The sequence below is a fragment of the Euphorbia lathyris genome, chromosome 2 (assembly GCF_963576675.1).
Source record: "Euphorbia lathyris chromosome 2, ddEupLath1.1, whole genome shotgun sequence".
NCBI lineage: Eukaryota > Viridiplantae > Streptophyta > Magnoliopsida > Malpighiales > Euphorbiaceae > Euphorbia > Euphorbia lathyris.
The window spans coordinates 53,306,249-53,324,319 of record NC_088911.1 but is presented as its reverse complement, the minus strand read 5'-3'; positions in this window follow the sequence as shown (position 1 = coordinate 53,324,319).

Here is an 18,071-nt window from a genome sequence, read left to right as displayed (position 1 = left end):
ACCATTCTCGTCAGCACAAAGGACAGTGTCAGTGCCCATAGGGGTAGATATTGGCTTGCAATTTTCAAGATCATATTTCTTCAATATCTCCTTGGCATATTTAGCTTGACTGATGAAGATGCCATTTTTCCCTTGTTTGATTTGAAGTCCAAGGAAGAAGTTGAGTTCTCCCATCATTGACATTTCAAACTCAGTCTGCATTTGCTTGCTAAATTCCTTACACATTGACTCATTAGTAGCACCGAATATAATATCATCAACATATATTTGTGCCAGCAGGGTGTCTTTACCCTTTCTCTTAATGAATAAGGTTGTATCAGTTTTGCCTCTGACATAATTTCTAGTCAGCAGGAAACTGGTCAGCCTCTCATACCAAGCACGTGGTGCTTGCTTGAGGCCGTACAGAGCCTTTTTGAGTTTATAAACGTGGTTTGGGAATTTAGGATCCTCAAACCCTGGAGGTTGATTAACATAAACTTCTTCGTTTATAACTCCATTAAGGAATGCACTTTTAACATCCATTTGAAACAGTTTAAAGTTCATATAACTTGCATAAGCGCATAAAATTCTAATAGCCTCTAGCCTTGCCACTGGGGAAAAGGTCTCACCGTAGTCAATACCTTCTTGCTAACTGTAGCCCTGAGCTACAAGCCTTGCTTTGTTCCTGACTACATTCCCTTGTTCATCCAGCTTGTTGCGGAAGACCCATCTTGTTCTAATGGTCTTCTGACTTTTTGGATGTGGCACTAACTCCCATACATCGTTTCTTCTGAATTGATCAAGTTCCTCTTACATTGCGCTCATCCAGAATTCATCTTCCTCAACATCAGCGAAGTTCTTTGGTTCCTGAACTGAGATGAAGGCTACGTTGCTGAGGTATCTCCTGAGTTGGTTTCTTGTCATCAGGGTATTCTCAGCGGCATCAAGAATAGCACTCTCTGAATGTCCTCTTGGTATCCTTATCTCCTTTGGTAGATTGATGTCTTGTGCTGTTTGTGTTTCAACAATCTCTGCAGGTGTAGACTGGTCAGTGAAAACAATTTGAGGTTCACTTTTACCTTGGGTCAGCCCTTGAGGGAATGACTCAGCGGCTGTATCTTGATCAGCGGGTACTGAGTGTGGATCATCCTCGGTCAGCAGCCGATATCTTCCTGCAGGGTTAGTTTCGTCGAACTCAACATGTACTGACTCTTCTAAAACCTGAGTTCGTTTATTGAAAACTCTGTATGCTTTGCTGTTTGTTGAGTAGCCTAAAAAGATAGCTTCATCAGCTTTTGAGTCAAACTTAGCTAGGCTATCTTTGGTGTTTAAAATAAAACATTTACAGCCAAAGGCACGAAAGTATCCAATGTTGGGCTTTCGTCCTTTCCAAAGTTTGTAGGGGGTTTTCCTTTAGTATAGGTCTAACAAGAGCCCTATTAAGAATATAGCACGCTGTGTTGACAGCTTCTCCCCAAAAATACTTTGGAAGCCTATGCTCACTCAGCATTGTCCTGGCTATTTCAACCAAGGTTCTGTTCTTCCTTTCTACAACCCCATTTTGTTGAGGCGTTCTAGGAGCAGAAAAATTATGGTCAATACCGTTGGTTTCACAGAATTCAACAAACTGTTGGTTCTTGAATTCTCCACCATTATCACTTCGGATGTGAGCCAGCTTTAGGTCTTTATCATTTTCAAGTTTTCTAACCAAATTTGAAAATGTCTCAAAGGTCTCATCCTTGCTACTCAGCAAGATGATCCAAGTGTACCGAGAAAAGTCATCTACAATGACCAAGGAAAATCTTCTTCCACCCAGACTCAGCGGCTGGACAGGACCGAAGAGATCCAAGTGTAGTAACTCTAACAGACACTTAGTTGAGACAATATTTTTACTATGAAAAGATTTTTTGGTTTGTTTTCCCGCTTGGCAAGCGTGGCATAGTTGATCTTTTTCAAATTTAAGTTCTGGCAGTCCCTCAACCAATTGCTTTCTTGCTAATTTGGCCAGGAGGTCCATGCTTACATGACCAAGTCTCCTGTGCCATTGCCAGGAATTTTCTTCCTTTGATACTAAGCATACAGTTTTTGAAAACTTTTTCTCTAAGTTCAGCATGAAGACATTATCAATGCGAGGGGCAGTTAAAATTAACTCATTAGTTTTACCCTCGAATATTTTACATCCAGTGTCATCAAATATAACTTTTCTCCCATTGTCACATAGCTGAGCTACGCTGAGTAAGTTATATTTGAGTCTGCTCACTAGGGAGACAGACTTAATAGTAAGATTACCTCCAATGGTTCCCGACCCTACTATCTTACCCTTTTTGTTGTCTCCAAAACTTACGCTTCCTCCTCGTTTACGCTCGAATGTGATGAACTGAGTTTCATCACCAGTCATATGCCTCGAGCATGCGCTGTCAATATACCACATCTTTGACTTCTCAGCACATCTCAGGCTTACCTGCAATGTAACTAGTTACTCTTAGGTACCCAATTCTTTTTGGGTCCTTGCTTGTTAGGTTCAACAGGTAAAACATCATATTTTATTTTATGGCGACATACTTGGATAGTATGGCCATTCTTTCCACATAAGTCACAGCTGACTTTCCGTTTAGGATTTCTCACTGACTGGTCAGCACCCCAGTGCTGAGCGTGCCAGCACACCTTTGTGGTGTGTCCTTTCTTCCCACAGAAGTCACACTGGACATTCCGCTGAGGATTCCATCTCTGCTGACCAGTACCTCGGTACTGAGTATTCAGAGGAATATTTCTTTTGTTTGAAACCTTTAGTTGGTTTTGGATAGTTGTGACGTCCTTTCTCAGTTTCTTAGAATCTGATTGGACTTCAGAGACAGGCTTATGTATGATCTCCATGTTATCATGCAAAGTTGAGTTGTCCTGAAGAAGGAATCTGAGGTCACTCAGCTTGACCTCTTCAACCTCATCACAGCGCCTGCTGAGTGCTCTAACTTGCTTATTACACTTTTTGACAAGTGTGTAGAGGTCACTCAGGGCATTAACCATTTCATTTCTGAGCTGGGGTAGTGATATTACCTCATTTGATTGCTCCTCATCGTTAGATGCAATGGAGGGATCAACATGCTCAGAGACGCACGGCTCAGTAAGTTCGTCAGCCATAAAACAGATCTTTGCTGACTCAGTGGCATCAGCTTCTGATGATGAAGACTCATCACTGTCGCTCCATGTTGCCACCATTGCCTTTTTGCCGTTTTTCCTTTCTTTCCTCAGCGTGGGGCAGCTTGACTTGATATGGACAGTTTGATGACATTCAAAGCATGTAATGGGCTTTGAGTTGTCCTTCTTGTATTTACTGTCGCTGGACTCAGCTTTATACTTATTAAACTTTTTGTAAGGCTTCTTAGAATATTTGTCATTCTTTCTGAACAGCATTTTCATCTTCCTGGTGAACATAGACATCTCCTCATCATCTGTTGAGCTCCCATCAGTGGAGTCAGCTTTCATGACAAGAGATTTTTGCTTCTTGTCTTCAGACTTTTCCTTCACCTCGAAATTCTTCATTGAGATCTCATGGGTCAGAAGTGAGCCGTTGAGTTCATCATATTTGTAGGTGGTTAAGTCTTGAGCTTCCTCAACAGCAGTCTTCTTTGCTTGCCAGTTTTTAGGAAGACTCCTAAGAATCTTCTTGACTTGTTCTTCCTCAGTGAAGATCTTCCCAAGTCTCTTGAGCTCGTTGATGGTGTTTGTAAACCTTGCATTCATGTCAGAGATTCCCTCATCATCGTTCATTTCGAACAGCTCGTATAGTCTTATCTGCTGGTTCACCTTGGACTCCTTTACTTTGTTGGTTCCTTCGTAGGTGACCTCCAGCTTCTTCCAGATCTCTTGCGCTGACTCACAACCTGATATCTTGTTATATTCTGCAGCATCAAGCGCACAGTGAAGCATGTTTATAGCCGAAGCATGGTTTTGTAGCTTCTTGAGATCATCTTCTAACTATTTGGCCTCAGCTTTAACAACTGTTTGGCCAGCCACAACTTCAACAGGAACAAATGGGCCTTGGACTATTGAAAGCCATGCACTCATATTTGTTGCCTGAATAAAGTTTTTCATCCTATTCTTCCAGAAGGTGTAGTTAGACCCAAAGAATAGGGGAGGCTGAGTAATGGACAGCCCCTCAGGTAAGATCTGAGTTGTCTGGTTTCCTGGGAGAAACCGAGTGCTGTTTTCAGCCATAGTGGGGATCAGCTCAAAGTAGTTAAACCTTTAACAGTGAGCTTTTAAGTTCTGATACCACTTGTTGGTCCCTTATAACGTAACAAGTTAGTTCCAAGGGGGGGGGATAGGAACTATTTAAAATTTTAATACGTTAAGGCTGACTTCTTTTTCTTTGAAAAAGGATTACACAGCGCGCTGAGTAAATTAAGACACTAGCTTAGTCAACTGGTGACTAAGTCAGCTTCTTTCTTTCAGTCAGGAGATAGCACTTGAGTCTATTCCTGAACTCAGATACTCAATACACCACAACTCAGCGTGACCTCTTTACTTGGTCAGTTTTGTTTAAGCAAGCAATATATATATTAAGGAGTTTAAGGTTAGAAAGATGTTACTCAGCAGATTTATCCAGGTTCGGCCTCTAAGCCTACGTCCTGTCCCCGGAACACGTTCCGAGCTTTCGAATTCTCTACTGAGCTCTTTAACGGTAGAGCATCAAACCTTTTACAACTTAGAAGCTGAGTATAACAAGAGTACCTTCCTCTATACCTCTACTCACTCCTAATCTCTCGCTAAGTACTATAACCGAGTACTCAGCCTCTCCTTTCTAATCTCTAGAAATGATAAAGATTTGTCCTAAACAACAATTGCTAAGACACCTTAGATGATTGAATAATCACTCTAGACTTTTACACGAAAGATATATAATTTGGTGTAAGTATTTGCTTTGCTTTTTCTCACAGAACTTTGAGTAGAATTTTGGTCAGCGTAATGGCTTGATAAAGTTCTGTGTTATGAAGCAACTGAAAGGCCCTATTTATAGACACGTCTAAGGCATCAGTCATTTCGAATTTCGAAATAACCGTTGGAGGGAAACGGCTTCCTATCCTTGGCACTCATTCCTGCTCAGTCCTCTCGGCCAATCAGATTCAAGTATCTTCTGTCTTCGGTCAGTGCTGAGCAGCTTTTAGTCAGTCCGGCAGAATGTCTCTCCATTTATGGTAAGGTCAACTAGACAGCTTACTGTGTCTTCTGAACTTTACCCAAAGTAGAAATACTTTGTCTGGAAGTTGTTCTTGCTCAGCTGCTGTCTTGTACTCTTTGTCGATACAACTCAGCAGCTTCGTTCTGAAGTTGTTCAACGAAGGTCTTCTCGAACCTTCTCTTGCTGAGCTGCGTTTTGTACACAACGGCAGCGTTTTGCACACGCGGGCCGAGCGATCTTGATCTGTTTGACTTGGGCATTGACTTCCGTATTGGGCTTAAAGCCTTTTAGTCTTTATGTCTTATAAACAATATAACTCAACATTGAACAAAACACATTAGTATTATAAATCAAAGCATTTAAACTTAGTGTGTTTAGAATATATTTAATTTTACTTAAATAATTTTGTCAAATCAAAATCATGTGGAAAGGTGTTTCAACACAAGTCTCCTGTGCCATAGCCAGGAATTTTCTTCCTTTGAAACTAAGCATACAGTTTTTGAAAACTTTTTCTCTAAGTTCAGCATGAAGACCTTATCAATACGAAGGGCAGTTAAAATTAACTCATTTGTTTTACCCTCGAATATTTTACATCCAGTGTCATCAAATATAACTTTTCTCCCATTGTCACATAGCTGAGCTACGCTGAGTAAGTTATATTTGAGTCCGCTGACTAGGGAGATAGACGCAATAGTAGGATTACCTCCAACGGTTCCTGACCCTACTATCTTACCCTTTTTGTTGTCTCCAAAACTTACGCTTCCTCCTCGTTTATGCTCAAATGTGATGAACTGAGTTTCATCACCAGTCATATGCCTCGAGCATGCGCTGTCAATATACCACATTTTTTACTTCTCAGCACACCTCAGGATTACCTGCAATGTAACTAGTTACTTTTAGGTACCCAATTCTTTTTGGGTCCTGGCTTGTTAGGTTCAACAGGTAAAGCATCATATTTTATTTTATGGCGACATACTTGGATAGTATGGCCATTCTTTCCACAGAAGTCACAACTGACCTTCTGTTTAGGATGTCTCACTGACTGGTCAGCACCCCAGTGCTGAGCGTGCCAACACACCTTTGTGGTGTGTCCTTTCTTCCCACAGAAGTCACACTGGACATTCCGCTGAGGATTCCATCTCTGCTGACCAGTACTTCGATACTGAGTATTCAGAGGAATATTTCTTTTGTTTGGAACCTTTAGTTGGTTCTGAATAGATGTGACGTCCTTTTTCAGTTTCTTAGAATCTGATTGGACCTTAGAGACAAACTTTTGCATAATTCCAATGTTACTATGCAAATCTGAGTTGTCCTGAAGAAGATATCGAAGGTCACTCAGTTTGACCTCCTCAACCTCATCACATCGCCTGCTGAGTGCTCTAACCTTTTTATTACACTTTTTGACAAGTGTGTAGAGGTCACTCAGGGCATTAACCATTTCATTTCTGAGCTGGGGTAGTGATATTACCTCATTTGATTGCTCCTCATCGTCAGATGCAATGGAGGGGTCAACATGCTCAGAGACGCACGGCTCAGCAAGTTCGTCAGCCATAAAACAGATCTTTGCTGACTCAGTGGCATCAGCTTCTGATGATGAAGACTCATCACTGTCGCTCCATGTTGCCACCATTGCCTTTTTGCCGTTCTTCCTTTCTTTCCTCAGCGTGGGGCAACTTGACTTGATATGGCCAGTTTGATGACATTCAAAGCATGTAATGGGCTTTGAGCTGTCTTTCTTGTACTTGCTGTCGCTGGAGTCAGCTTTGTACTTATCAAACTTCTTATAAGGCTTCTTAGAATATTTGACATTCTTTTTGAACAGCCTTTTCATCTTTCTGGTAAACATAGCCATCTCTTCGTCATCTGTTGAGCTTCCATCAGTGGAGTTAGCTTTCATGACAAAAGACTTTTGCTTCTTGTCTTCAGACTTTTCCTTCACCTCGAAATTCTTCATCGAGATCTCATAGGTCAGCAGTGAGCCGATGAGTTCATCATACTTATAGGTGGTTAAGTCTTGAGCTTCTTCAACAGCAGTCTTCTTTGCTTGCCAGCTTTTAGGAAGACTCCTAAGAATCTTCTTGACTTGTTCTTCCTCAGCGAAGATCTTCCCAAGTCTCTTGAGCTCGTTGATGATGTTTGTTAATCTTGCATTCATGTCTGAGATCCCTTCATCATCGTTCATTTCGAACAGCTCGTACAATCTCATATGCTGGTTCACCTTGGATTCTTTCACCTTGTTGGTTCCTTCGTAGGTGACCTCCAGCTTCTTCCAGATCTCCTGCGCTGACTCACAACCTGAAATCTTGTTGTATTCTGCAGCATCTAGCGCATAGTGAAGCATGTTTATAGCCGAAGCATGATTTTGTAGCTTCTTGAGATCATCCTCTGTTCATCTGGTCTCAGATTTGACAACCGTTTGGCCATCAACAGTTTCAACAGTAACAAAAGGGCCTTGGACTATAGATAGCCATGCACTCATATTTGTAGCCTGAATGAAATTCTTCATCCTATTCTTCCAGAAGGTATAGTTAGACCCGAAGAATAGGGGAGGCCGAGTTATGGACAGACCCTCAGGTAGAATCTGAGTTGTCAGATTTCCTGGGAGAAACCGAGTGTTTTTTTCAGCCATAGTGGGGATCAGCTCAAGGTAGTTAAACCTTGCACAGTGAGCTTTTAGGCTCTGATACCACTTGTTGGTCCCTTATAACGTAACAAGTTAGTTCCAAAGGGGGGGGATAGGAACTATTTAAAATTTTGCACGTTGAGGCTGACTTATTTTCCTTTGAAAAAGGTTTACACAGCGCGCTGAGTGAGCTTAAGACACTAGCTTAGTCAACTAGTGACTAAGTCAGCTTCTTTCCTTGAGTCAGGAGATAGCACTTGAGTCTATTCCTGAACTCAGATACTCAATGCACACAACTCATCGTGACCTCTTTACTTAGTCAGTATTTAAGCAAGCAATATATATATCAAAGGAGTTTAAGGTTAGAAAGATGTTACTCAGCAGATTTATCCAGGTTCGGCCTCTATGCCTACGTCCTGTCCCCGGAACACGTTCCGAGCTTTCGAATTCTCTACTGAGCTCTTTAAAGGTAGAGCACCAAACCTTTTACAACTAGAAGCTGAGTATAACAAGAGTACCTTCCTCTATACCTCTACTCACTCCTATTCTACCGCTGAGTACTATAACCGAGTACTCAGCCTCTCCTTTCTATTTTTAGAATTGATAATAAGATTGTCCTAAACAACAATTGCTAAGACACTTTAGATGATTGGAAATCACTCTAGACTTTTACACAATAATCTGGAAATTGGTGTAAGTATTTGCTTTGCTTTTCTCACAGATTCTTTGAGTATGAATTTGGTCAGCGTAATGGCTAGTTGAAGATCTGCATCGAATGAAGCAACTGAAAGGCCTATTTATAGTGACACTTGAGGCATCGGTTATTTTGAAATTCGAAAATAATCGTTGGAGGGAAACGGCTTGATGTCGTTGTCACGCAGTACACGCTCAGTGCCGTTGGCCAATCAGATTCTTACATCTTCTGTCTTCGGTCAGTGATGAGCAGCTTTTGGTCAGTCCAGCAGAATGTATCTCCTTTTATGGCAAAGTCAACCAGACAGCTTTCTGTGTCTTTTGAACTTTACCCGAAGTTGAAATACTTTGTCTGGAAGGTGCTCTTGCTCAGCTGCTGTCTTGTACTCTTTGTCGTTCAACTCAACAGCTTCGTTCCGAAGTAGTCAATGAAGGTCTTCTCGATCCTTCTCATGTTGAGCTGCGTTTTATCAACAACGACAGCGTTTTGCTTACACGGGCCGAGTGGTCTTGATCTGTTTTGACTTGGGCCTTTGACTTTCTTTTGGGCCTTTAGCCTTTTAATATTTGTGTATTATAAACAAGTAACTTAACATTGAACAAACACATTAGTATAATAAATCAAAGCATTTAAACTTAGTGTGTTTAGAATATTTTTTAATCATATACTTAAATAATTTTGTCAAATCAAAATCATGTGGAAAGGTGTTTCAACATGGTGAACTCCTCCTCATAGTTAGTAATTGGGAGATCTGACCTATGAGGAGTCCAAAATGGGTTAGACTCATATGTAAATCCTAAGAGTATATGAGAGTAAGTTTTAAGAGAGAAAGAGAGAAAAGAAAACCATAAAGAACGAGAGTGAGAAAATAAGTTTTCTTTCTATTTCGCCTAGCCTCAGCAAATTGTTGTTTTTCAGAGATTGAATCATTATATTGTCGTGACATTTGAACATAAGCTTCCTGACACCTGGTTTTTTGTTTTGACTGGTGGAGATCAAGTTCTAAGGTACGAAGTGTATTTTTATCCACATGACATATCGTGCCTTTTGGGATATTTCTCATCTTTTGTGTTTTCTCTTTAAGTTCATACTTCTTGAAGGAGATTTCCAAAAATCTTATTGATTGTGTATGCCTCTAGTATTAAGGAAGAACTATTGTATTACGCATTATTATTTAATATAGTGAAAGATTTGAACGGAGTACGATCTCATGGTTTTGCTCTTCACATTGAGAGCGTTTTCTACATAAAAATATTGCGTGTTGTGTTTGTGTTGATTGTTGCCATATTTGTGATTTCTTTATTGATCTATTTGTTAGTTTCCTCGAAAACTGATAACGAAGATTAATTATGTATTGTTATTGTTTCTGTTGTTAGTCGTTTTTCCATCACATAACATTAATATATAGGAATAAGGTACAAATTAGTACGAGAATAAACTTAACCTCAACCTATAAAACAATATAATTTTAAACATAAATTTTATTAGTTAGTAAAATTTGAAAGTTGATTAACCAAATATATGAGTTTTTTTTTTTCCATTTAGAGAAGATTTACAATTTAAACCAATAACATTATTGGATGAACACAAGGCAAGTTTGGAGATAGCTAAAATGTGAAAATTGCAAAGGAAAGAAATATTGTATTGTATGATAGGGTAAAAATTAGGTCTAACATTTCACAAATTGAAATGTAGATATGGTTGGAGGTGGGAAAGGAAGCACGTCGGAGGGAGGAAGAAAGAAAAGAAAGCATTGAATGTAGTTAGAAGAAGAAGGCAATAATTGCAGGCGATGACTTAGTTTATGGATTGGAACAGTATATAGAGGTACAAATAGTGATGGATCCTTTTACTGTATAGTCTTAGTACAGTTGTGTTGTGTTATGTGGGTCATATCAGCATCTCCCTGCCTGCCATGCCGCCCTATATTTCTACCACCTGTAACCCTAACCCTAACCCTAAACCCCTTCATACTATCTATAGACAGACTCTCTTTCCTCTTAGCTGTCCTCATGATCTTTTCTTCTTTAAATTCACTGTTATTCACTGTTTCTCTATCTCTATCCTTGTTGCTTCTATTCTAGGGTTTTATTTCTCCTTGCAAGAGCTATTCTGTTCTTCATGCTTCAATGTCTGTGTATGTGCAAATGAAGTCCACGAAGGAAAAGGTGAAGCTGCCAGCATGATCTAGCTTTGGTTAGATTGTTTAGTTTTGAGAATTGGTGCAACCATCCTTCCAAACAGAAACGCGGTGCTAACCATAGCTAGGTCATGCTCTGACAGCCTCACTCCTTCCTATTTGGGGACCCTTCTCTTTATTCTTCCATCTGAACCAAAAGAAAAAAGGTAAACATCCATGTGAGTGTATTCCTATCCTTCTCTTTAGGTGTTTTGTTTGTTCAATGTTTTTATTTAGGTATGTCCGGCATGCGAGCGAGCGTTTACTAACTTTTACTTTTGCTTAATGCTTTTATAATCATATTACTTTATTCATGAAAAGGATGTTAAGTCAAGTCTCAGCTCTGCTGGAATGCTTTCTGCTATCATAATAATGCCTTTCTAATCTCTAAAGATTCACCATCCAAGGGAAATCATGAATCTCACTTGCCTCAAGTTTCCCGAGATCATTTCCAATTTTTACATTTTGGTGCGTTTTGGACCTCATATGCTTTATCTGTATCTTGTAATTCTAATTTTCTCTTTTGTAATTTATAAATCAAGATGTATTTCCTGTTTGGAGAATGTTGGAGCTACTGACATAGTCAATGAACAGATTCTTTGTATTATCCGCACCTCCCTCCATTTAGTCTCAAGATCTGTGGACAGAATAATTGTTTTGTAATATACTATAATATATAAAGAAAAAAAATTTAAAATTGCTTTGTAAATGAGATTCTTTTCTTAAAAGTAAATTAATGCAAAATGCCTTTTAAGCAGAAAAATTTCAGAGTACTCCAAGAATGTCAATGTCATGTCATATACCAAGCCAATACATTCACATAATCTATGTAAGGATCTAAGAGTATCCACTACTACTGGATGTAAAGCCTTATAGTCTTAAGTTTTAGGGTCTTATATTTTTTATGAACTAAGATTTGAAATCACATCTTATAGTTATTGTTGAAGGATATATGTTGTAAGATCTGACTTTTAGTTAACTTTCCAGAAATAATATTAATAATTAAATTTAATACTAATTAATACATATCATCTCCCGCCATACTTCTCGTATTAATTATTTATTTATTATTTTATTATTAAAATTATTAATTATTTTTATATTTATCAACAGTGAAATAAGAGAGACAAATAAAAAATACAATTATTAATAAAAAATGAAAATAAAAAGATTATAAAAGATGAGAGAGACTCTCCAATAATAGAGAAAATGGAGATGATCTTAATGATTTAAGAAAGCACTAAGAAGCTGTTTGAGCTTATTTTAAACTTTTTCTCAAATTTTAATTTAAATGTTATGCTAAAAATTGTTGGAGTTGATTTTTAACTATCTTTTCAAAATTTACCTTAAGAATCAAACCAAGAGACCGTTGGAGATTCTCTAACCGCTTTTCTAATCACTTATCCTCGACCACTCAATTTATTGTACATGATAATTACCGTGTTTTAGTTGCTTAATACATATTAAACAAACTTGTTCAAAAAAATATTAACTCTTTGAACTTTTAAAATATATCTTTATAAATCTCGCGTAAAATATTTTAATAATCATTTTAAGTTAAAATGTAATAAATTAATTACTCGATTGCAAAAAAAAAAAAAAAATTATAAGTTGCATATAGAAAGTGTGTTGCACGTGTTTTTAAGAAGTAAAATGAGAAAAAATTGAGGTACGAGTTTCTAGAAAGAGAAAGGAAAGATTTTACATTTGAGTTCGAAAGAACATTTTTAATATCTTTTAATTTATTTTATGATTATATAATAATATTTCAAGTTGCATACAATACACCTTATGCATTCAGCTTACTTTCTTACAGCTGAGTAATTAATTGGTTACATTTTAAGTAAGTGGAGAAAGCTATCTGAATAATTTAAGTATAGGGTTATAGAAACGCTTGGATAGTCAATTAAACTTTTTGAACAAGTCGAAAATGATATTTAAAACTATTTTAATCCTTTAACTATACCATTCATTAACCAATTATATAAGGTTAAACAAAAATCGTACATAATGTTAGGTGTCAATCGTGCGGATATATCTCTTTGGATTAGTAAGAGATTAATTGGATTTATTTTTTATTTTATTTTTATACGTGAGTAAACAGCTTGTTATATAAATGTAATTAAAATAGGTATTATAATATCTAAAAATAATTTAATATAAAATGTGTATTAAGACAAGTAAAAAATAATATATATAAATAATATAATTTTCTGAAAATTATAAAATAATATTGTTGTAAGTTTTAATCATATTATTAAAATATATAGAAAACGCAAATAACACAAAATATTTAAAATAATGAACATAATTCATTAATGACAATGCATAAAAAGACTTAATAGATATTGATCTTATGTACTTGTTAAAAAAATAAACTATCCATTTGTATTTTGAAAAAAAAATATTTAACCTCTGAATTTATTTAAAATGAAAAATTAACTCTTTGAAATGTACCGATGAATCTTAGACTTTTTAAATTGATTTATTAGACTCTTGAACTTATTTAAAGTGTACATTTTTTAACTTCCCAAAATCTCTCCTTAATCGGTCACATAGATTTTAGAGGCTTGATATGTTATATTAAAGAAGTTTAGGGAAATGAAAGTGCTTTACAGAGTTAGAAGTTTCTTGTAGCTTGGGGTTAAAAACAGGCTGCTTACTAATTCAGATAGAAAAAGGCGCCATCTGGTGGTTTCTGGGGACTGTAGTAGATGTAGAGGGCATGAAGAAACCATTTGTCATGCTCTTAGAGATTGTGATAAAAGTAAAGCTATTTGGAGGAAAATCCTCCCTAGTAATTTGATTGATATGTTCTTTTCTCATTCTAATTTTGAGTGGTTTGAGGATGGGGTGAGGGGGAAGTTGCTAACTAATCTTGCTCATGGTGATATATTCTTTTCTGTAGTTTGTCACCAAATCTGGGATTGGAGAAATAAGGAGATTTTTGGGGCTGAAACTGTTAATATTCCTAACTCGACTGATTTTTTTGCTAAAAAGATTTATCATATTATGGAGAGTTTCAAGGAAGATTCCTTTGATAGTTATATTAAAAGAAAGACGATCCACCTTCTTTGCTGGAGCAGACCTAGAGAAGGTATGATGAAGCTTAATACTGATGGCTCTTGTCTTGCTAGTGGTAAAATTGCTGCAGGTGGAGTCTTGAGAGATGATAGGGGTGCTTGGATTTCGGGTTTCTCGCATAATCTGGGCATAGGTTCTTCCTTTATGGCTGAGTTGTGGGCTATTTACTCTGGCCTCAACCTGGCTAAGAGTTTGGGGATTAATAATCTGGTTGTTGAATCTGATAATCAGGAAGCTATCAGGTTAACCTCCAGTAATAAAGCTATTGGTTTGAATAGCAAGAATTTGATTAGAGGTATCATGAGGCTCTGCCACTCCTTTGGTTCTATCTCTTTCTGCCATATATTTAGGGAGCAAAACAGGGTGGCGGATCGTCTGGCGGCTGCTGGTCATGAAGGAAATGGGGGAGTCACAACTTACTCTTCTCCGCCGGCTTTTCTGTCCTCGATCCTTTTGGAAGATGTAATGGGGGTTAGCTTCCGGAGGCTGATCCCGGGTTAATTTCTTGTTTGTTTGTTTTTCTTTCTTTCATTTTCCTACCAAAAAAAAAAGAAGTTTAGGGAACAAATTGAACATTTTAAAAGTATAGAGAGTAATTGACATTTTTGGAGAAATACCAGGGGCTAGGAATGCATTAAGCTTAATAATTTTTTTCGTTTTGAATTCCGTCTAAGCGGCAAAAAATATAGTCACTGGGCCGACTAGAGGGAATATATGAAGAACATCAGTACGAATTCTCAATTTTGAGTGCCTAATCAGTAAGTATGCATTTTTCTTGAACACTCAGTTAAAGTAGGATAAGTATATCAGATGTTATAAACTGAGTGTTATATAAATAAGAGAATAGAAAGTTGGGGATAACAAGTTCTCCTCTAGAGTTTAAACCGGAAAGTAAGAACAAACTCAAATGAATCATACAATCTGAATCCTACACGGAAAAGACTAACAAAAACAAATGTCTAAAACCATTAAAATTAGGGCTCCGATATAAACCCTAAAATTCTTATTAGTAGTATTAATTTAGTTTTCCTATACGTAAAATTTGTTGACACTTAAATACTTAAGTGCTTAAATGTATTTGTCATAATATATTGTTATATTTCAAATACAAATAAATGCTTATTTTAGAATTAAAAATCTCTTTTTTTTATTAAAAATATAAGAAAAATATGGATAATTAATGCTTTAATGCTTAGCGGTGAAGCTTTTAGCCTAGTGGTTGGGAGCTTACCTATGATTAGGGAGGTCATGGGTTCGAATCACATCCGAGTGGGGTGGAGATTTTTCTTTCTTCTTTAATGTAAGCGCATTGTGCACAATTTTTTTTTAAAAAAAAAATGCTTTAATGCTTATATAAAACCTTTAAGATTGTATATATCATTTGCCTTAAAATTAACATAAATCAACAAGTTACAAAAGCTTAGCGCCGAACCCCACCATAAAAAACCTGTGTAAGACAATCTGTAATGCAAGTAAGAGCATCACCAATACAATTACCCTCCCAATAAATATGAGATACCACAACCTGCTTTTTAGATCTCAATAACAAGCAATGCATCCAACTCCAACGGATCTCCCAATGAACAACAAAAGAATTCCGCTTCAAGATATCAACCACATAAAAAAAGAATCAACTTCTAACCATAAACGATGCCACAATTGTTCCACATCTTACTAATCACATAAATGGCTCCTTTTAATTTCGTAATAAAAGCGAAAGAAGACTGAATAGGGAAGGCAAGTGCTTCGTGAGAAATCTTTTGACATTCCTAAAAGTAGCTCTCAAACCAGCCACGCAGGGCTAACTCAAAGCTGGATCGTTTATATTGACTTTCATTTATCCAACATTTAGAAATAGTGTCAATTTAATTCTAACATTTTTGAATTGTTGTCAATTAAACCCTAAACTAACTATTTCTTCCTTCTCCGTATAATTAGACATGACTATAATTGCACCATTTTGTAAACGTTGGAGTTAAATTAGTGCTATTTTTTCTTGAGATGAAATTGATATTTTTCCAATAACTTTGAGACCATTTTAATATTTTTTTTTATTTTTATGTAAAGTGAAATTTTAAATTTTAATTAATTCAAATGATGCTGTTTAAATGGGAAAATTACAAAATTGGATCAAATGGAAGACTCATTTACATATTTAACCCATTTATCTAACCTACTACATATCTATACTATTTTTGTGTGACTTTCCCAAAATACGTCAACCTTTCATCTTCCCCTTCCCCTTCCAATTCCCAGACCTTTGATCTTCCTCTCTTCCTTTATATTGCGAAATCTGTACCATTTTCTTCATCACCATGTCTTTCTCTTCTTCCTCTCTCCATCTCTTGATACTTCATCTTCCTATTGCTAGAAAATTAAGTCATGGTTCTTCATCTTACTGTTTGTTTTCGTCTCTTCGTTTCTTTCTTCTTGTGCGGATCGAAGAAATCGTTAGTCAATGTTATTTTCATTGTTTTTCTACGTTTATCATATGGTTATTAACGGTTTTATTGGTAAAATGCAGAAATTTTTTAAGTTTCTACTGTTTTTTTTTCTTCAGAAAATCACTTCGCGAAATTGGCTTTTGCGAAGGTCTGCGAGAAAAAAGAGCCTTAAACGGACTATTTTACTTCGCGAAAACATATTACGCGAAGTCTGCGAAGAGAAATGTTCATGGTTTTTACCTTCACAGACTTCGCGTAATCTGTTTTCGCGAAGTAAAATTGTCACATTTCTCCTCGCAGACTTCGCGTAATCCGTGTTCGCGAAGTAAAAGCCTCCTCTTTTTTGCATATTTCTCTTCACAGACTTTGTGAAATCCTCTTTTCGTGAAGCCAAATCGTCATTTTTCTTCCTAACACGATTAAATTTTTCTGAAGGTGGTTGAATACATAACATCCCTTTCAAGAAGACGGTGTATTGGGATGCAGAGGAGAAATTTTGCTTGGATTCTTTTCTAATACAGGGAGAAATTTCCATCAAGATTGGTCACACTGATTTTGAAATGATTTTAATGTTGTTATTGTTGCAATCTTGTTGTAAATTTTGATAATGTTATGATTTTAATGTTGTTATTGTTGCAATCTTGTTGTAAATTTTGATAATGTTATGATTTAATGTTAGAATTATTGTTGCACCCTTGTTGTTATGCCTTTTTTGTTATATACCACTTCGCATATTTCGCAAAATGTGAAGTCTGTGAAGATAAAAGACATGTTTTTAAGCTCTTTTATCTTTACAGACTTCGTATATTGTGAAATATGCGAAGTCAGACGGAAGGGAGAAAGAAGATAGACTAAAAAATTTCTAAGTGTTATATATACATTAAAGGTATTTTGTAAAAGTCACACAAAAATAGTCTAGATATGTAGTAGGTTGAGTAAATGCGTTAAATATGTAAACGAGTCTCCCATTTGATCCAATTTTGTAATTTTCCCTGTTTAAATTTCGAATTAAAAAAAAACTCATTTTTTTGGTATGGAAAAGAGGGAAAAAACAAAACACCACAACAAGTTAGCCCGGGATTAGCCTAGGAAAGCTAACTCCCACATTATCTTCCAAAAGCAAAGACAAAAGGAAATCAAAGGGAGACGAGAAAATCGAGATGCCTAAAGCCCTCTCATGGCCTTCTGTAGCAAGCCGATCTGCCACTCGATTCTGCTCTCTGTAAATATGGCAGAAGTTGATACTATCGAAAGAGGAGCAAATCCTTCTAATTGCCTTGACTAAATTCTAGCTCCTTAAGCACAGAGCCATTTTATCAGAAATTAAATTGACTGCTTCGAGATTGTCTGACTCCATGAGCAGCTTCCTAATCCCTAGACCCTCTGTCATCCTAAACCTAGAAAAGATACCCCAGAGCTCAGCAATAAATGAAGAGCCCAAGCCTAGATTCTGAGCAAAACCAGACAACCAAGCACCTCCAACATCTCTTAAAACACCACCTGCAACAATTCTTCTATTCTCTTTACACAACCCATCGGTATTCAACTTGACCACCCCTTCACCAGGTTTATCCCAGCATAACAGATGAACAGTTGTCCTTTGGATAGAACCTGCTAAGCTATCAACTGTAAAACTCTCAACAATTGATTTAACTTTCCTGAAGAAGAACTCCACCAAATTAGGAATGACAACCTCTCCTTCTCCCACCACCTCTATATTCCTCCAATGCCAAATTTGGTGGCAGACCACAACAAACAGAATTGCTCCATGCTCGAGCTCAGCCAAAATCTTCCCTCCAACAACCTCCCTAAACCAGTCTTGTTCCGAATAGGAAAGGAAGGCAGAAAGACATTGTTCAGGCAACACTTTTATCCACTCGGCCTTACTT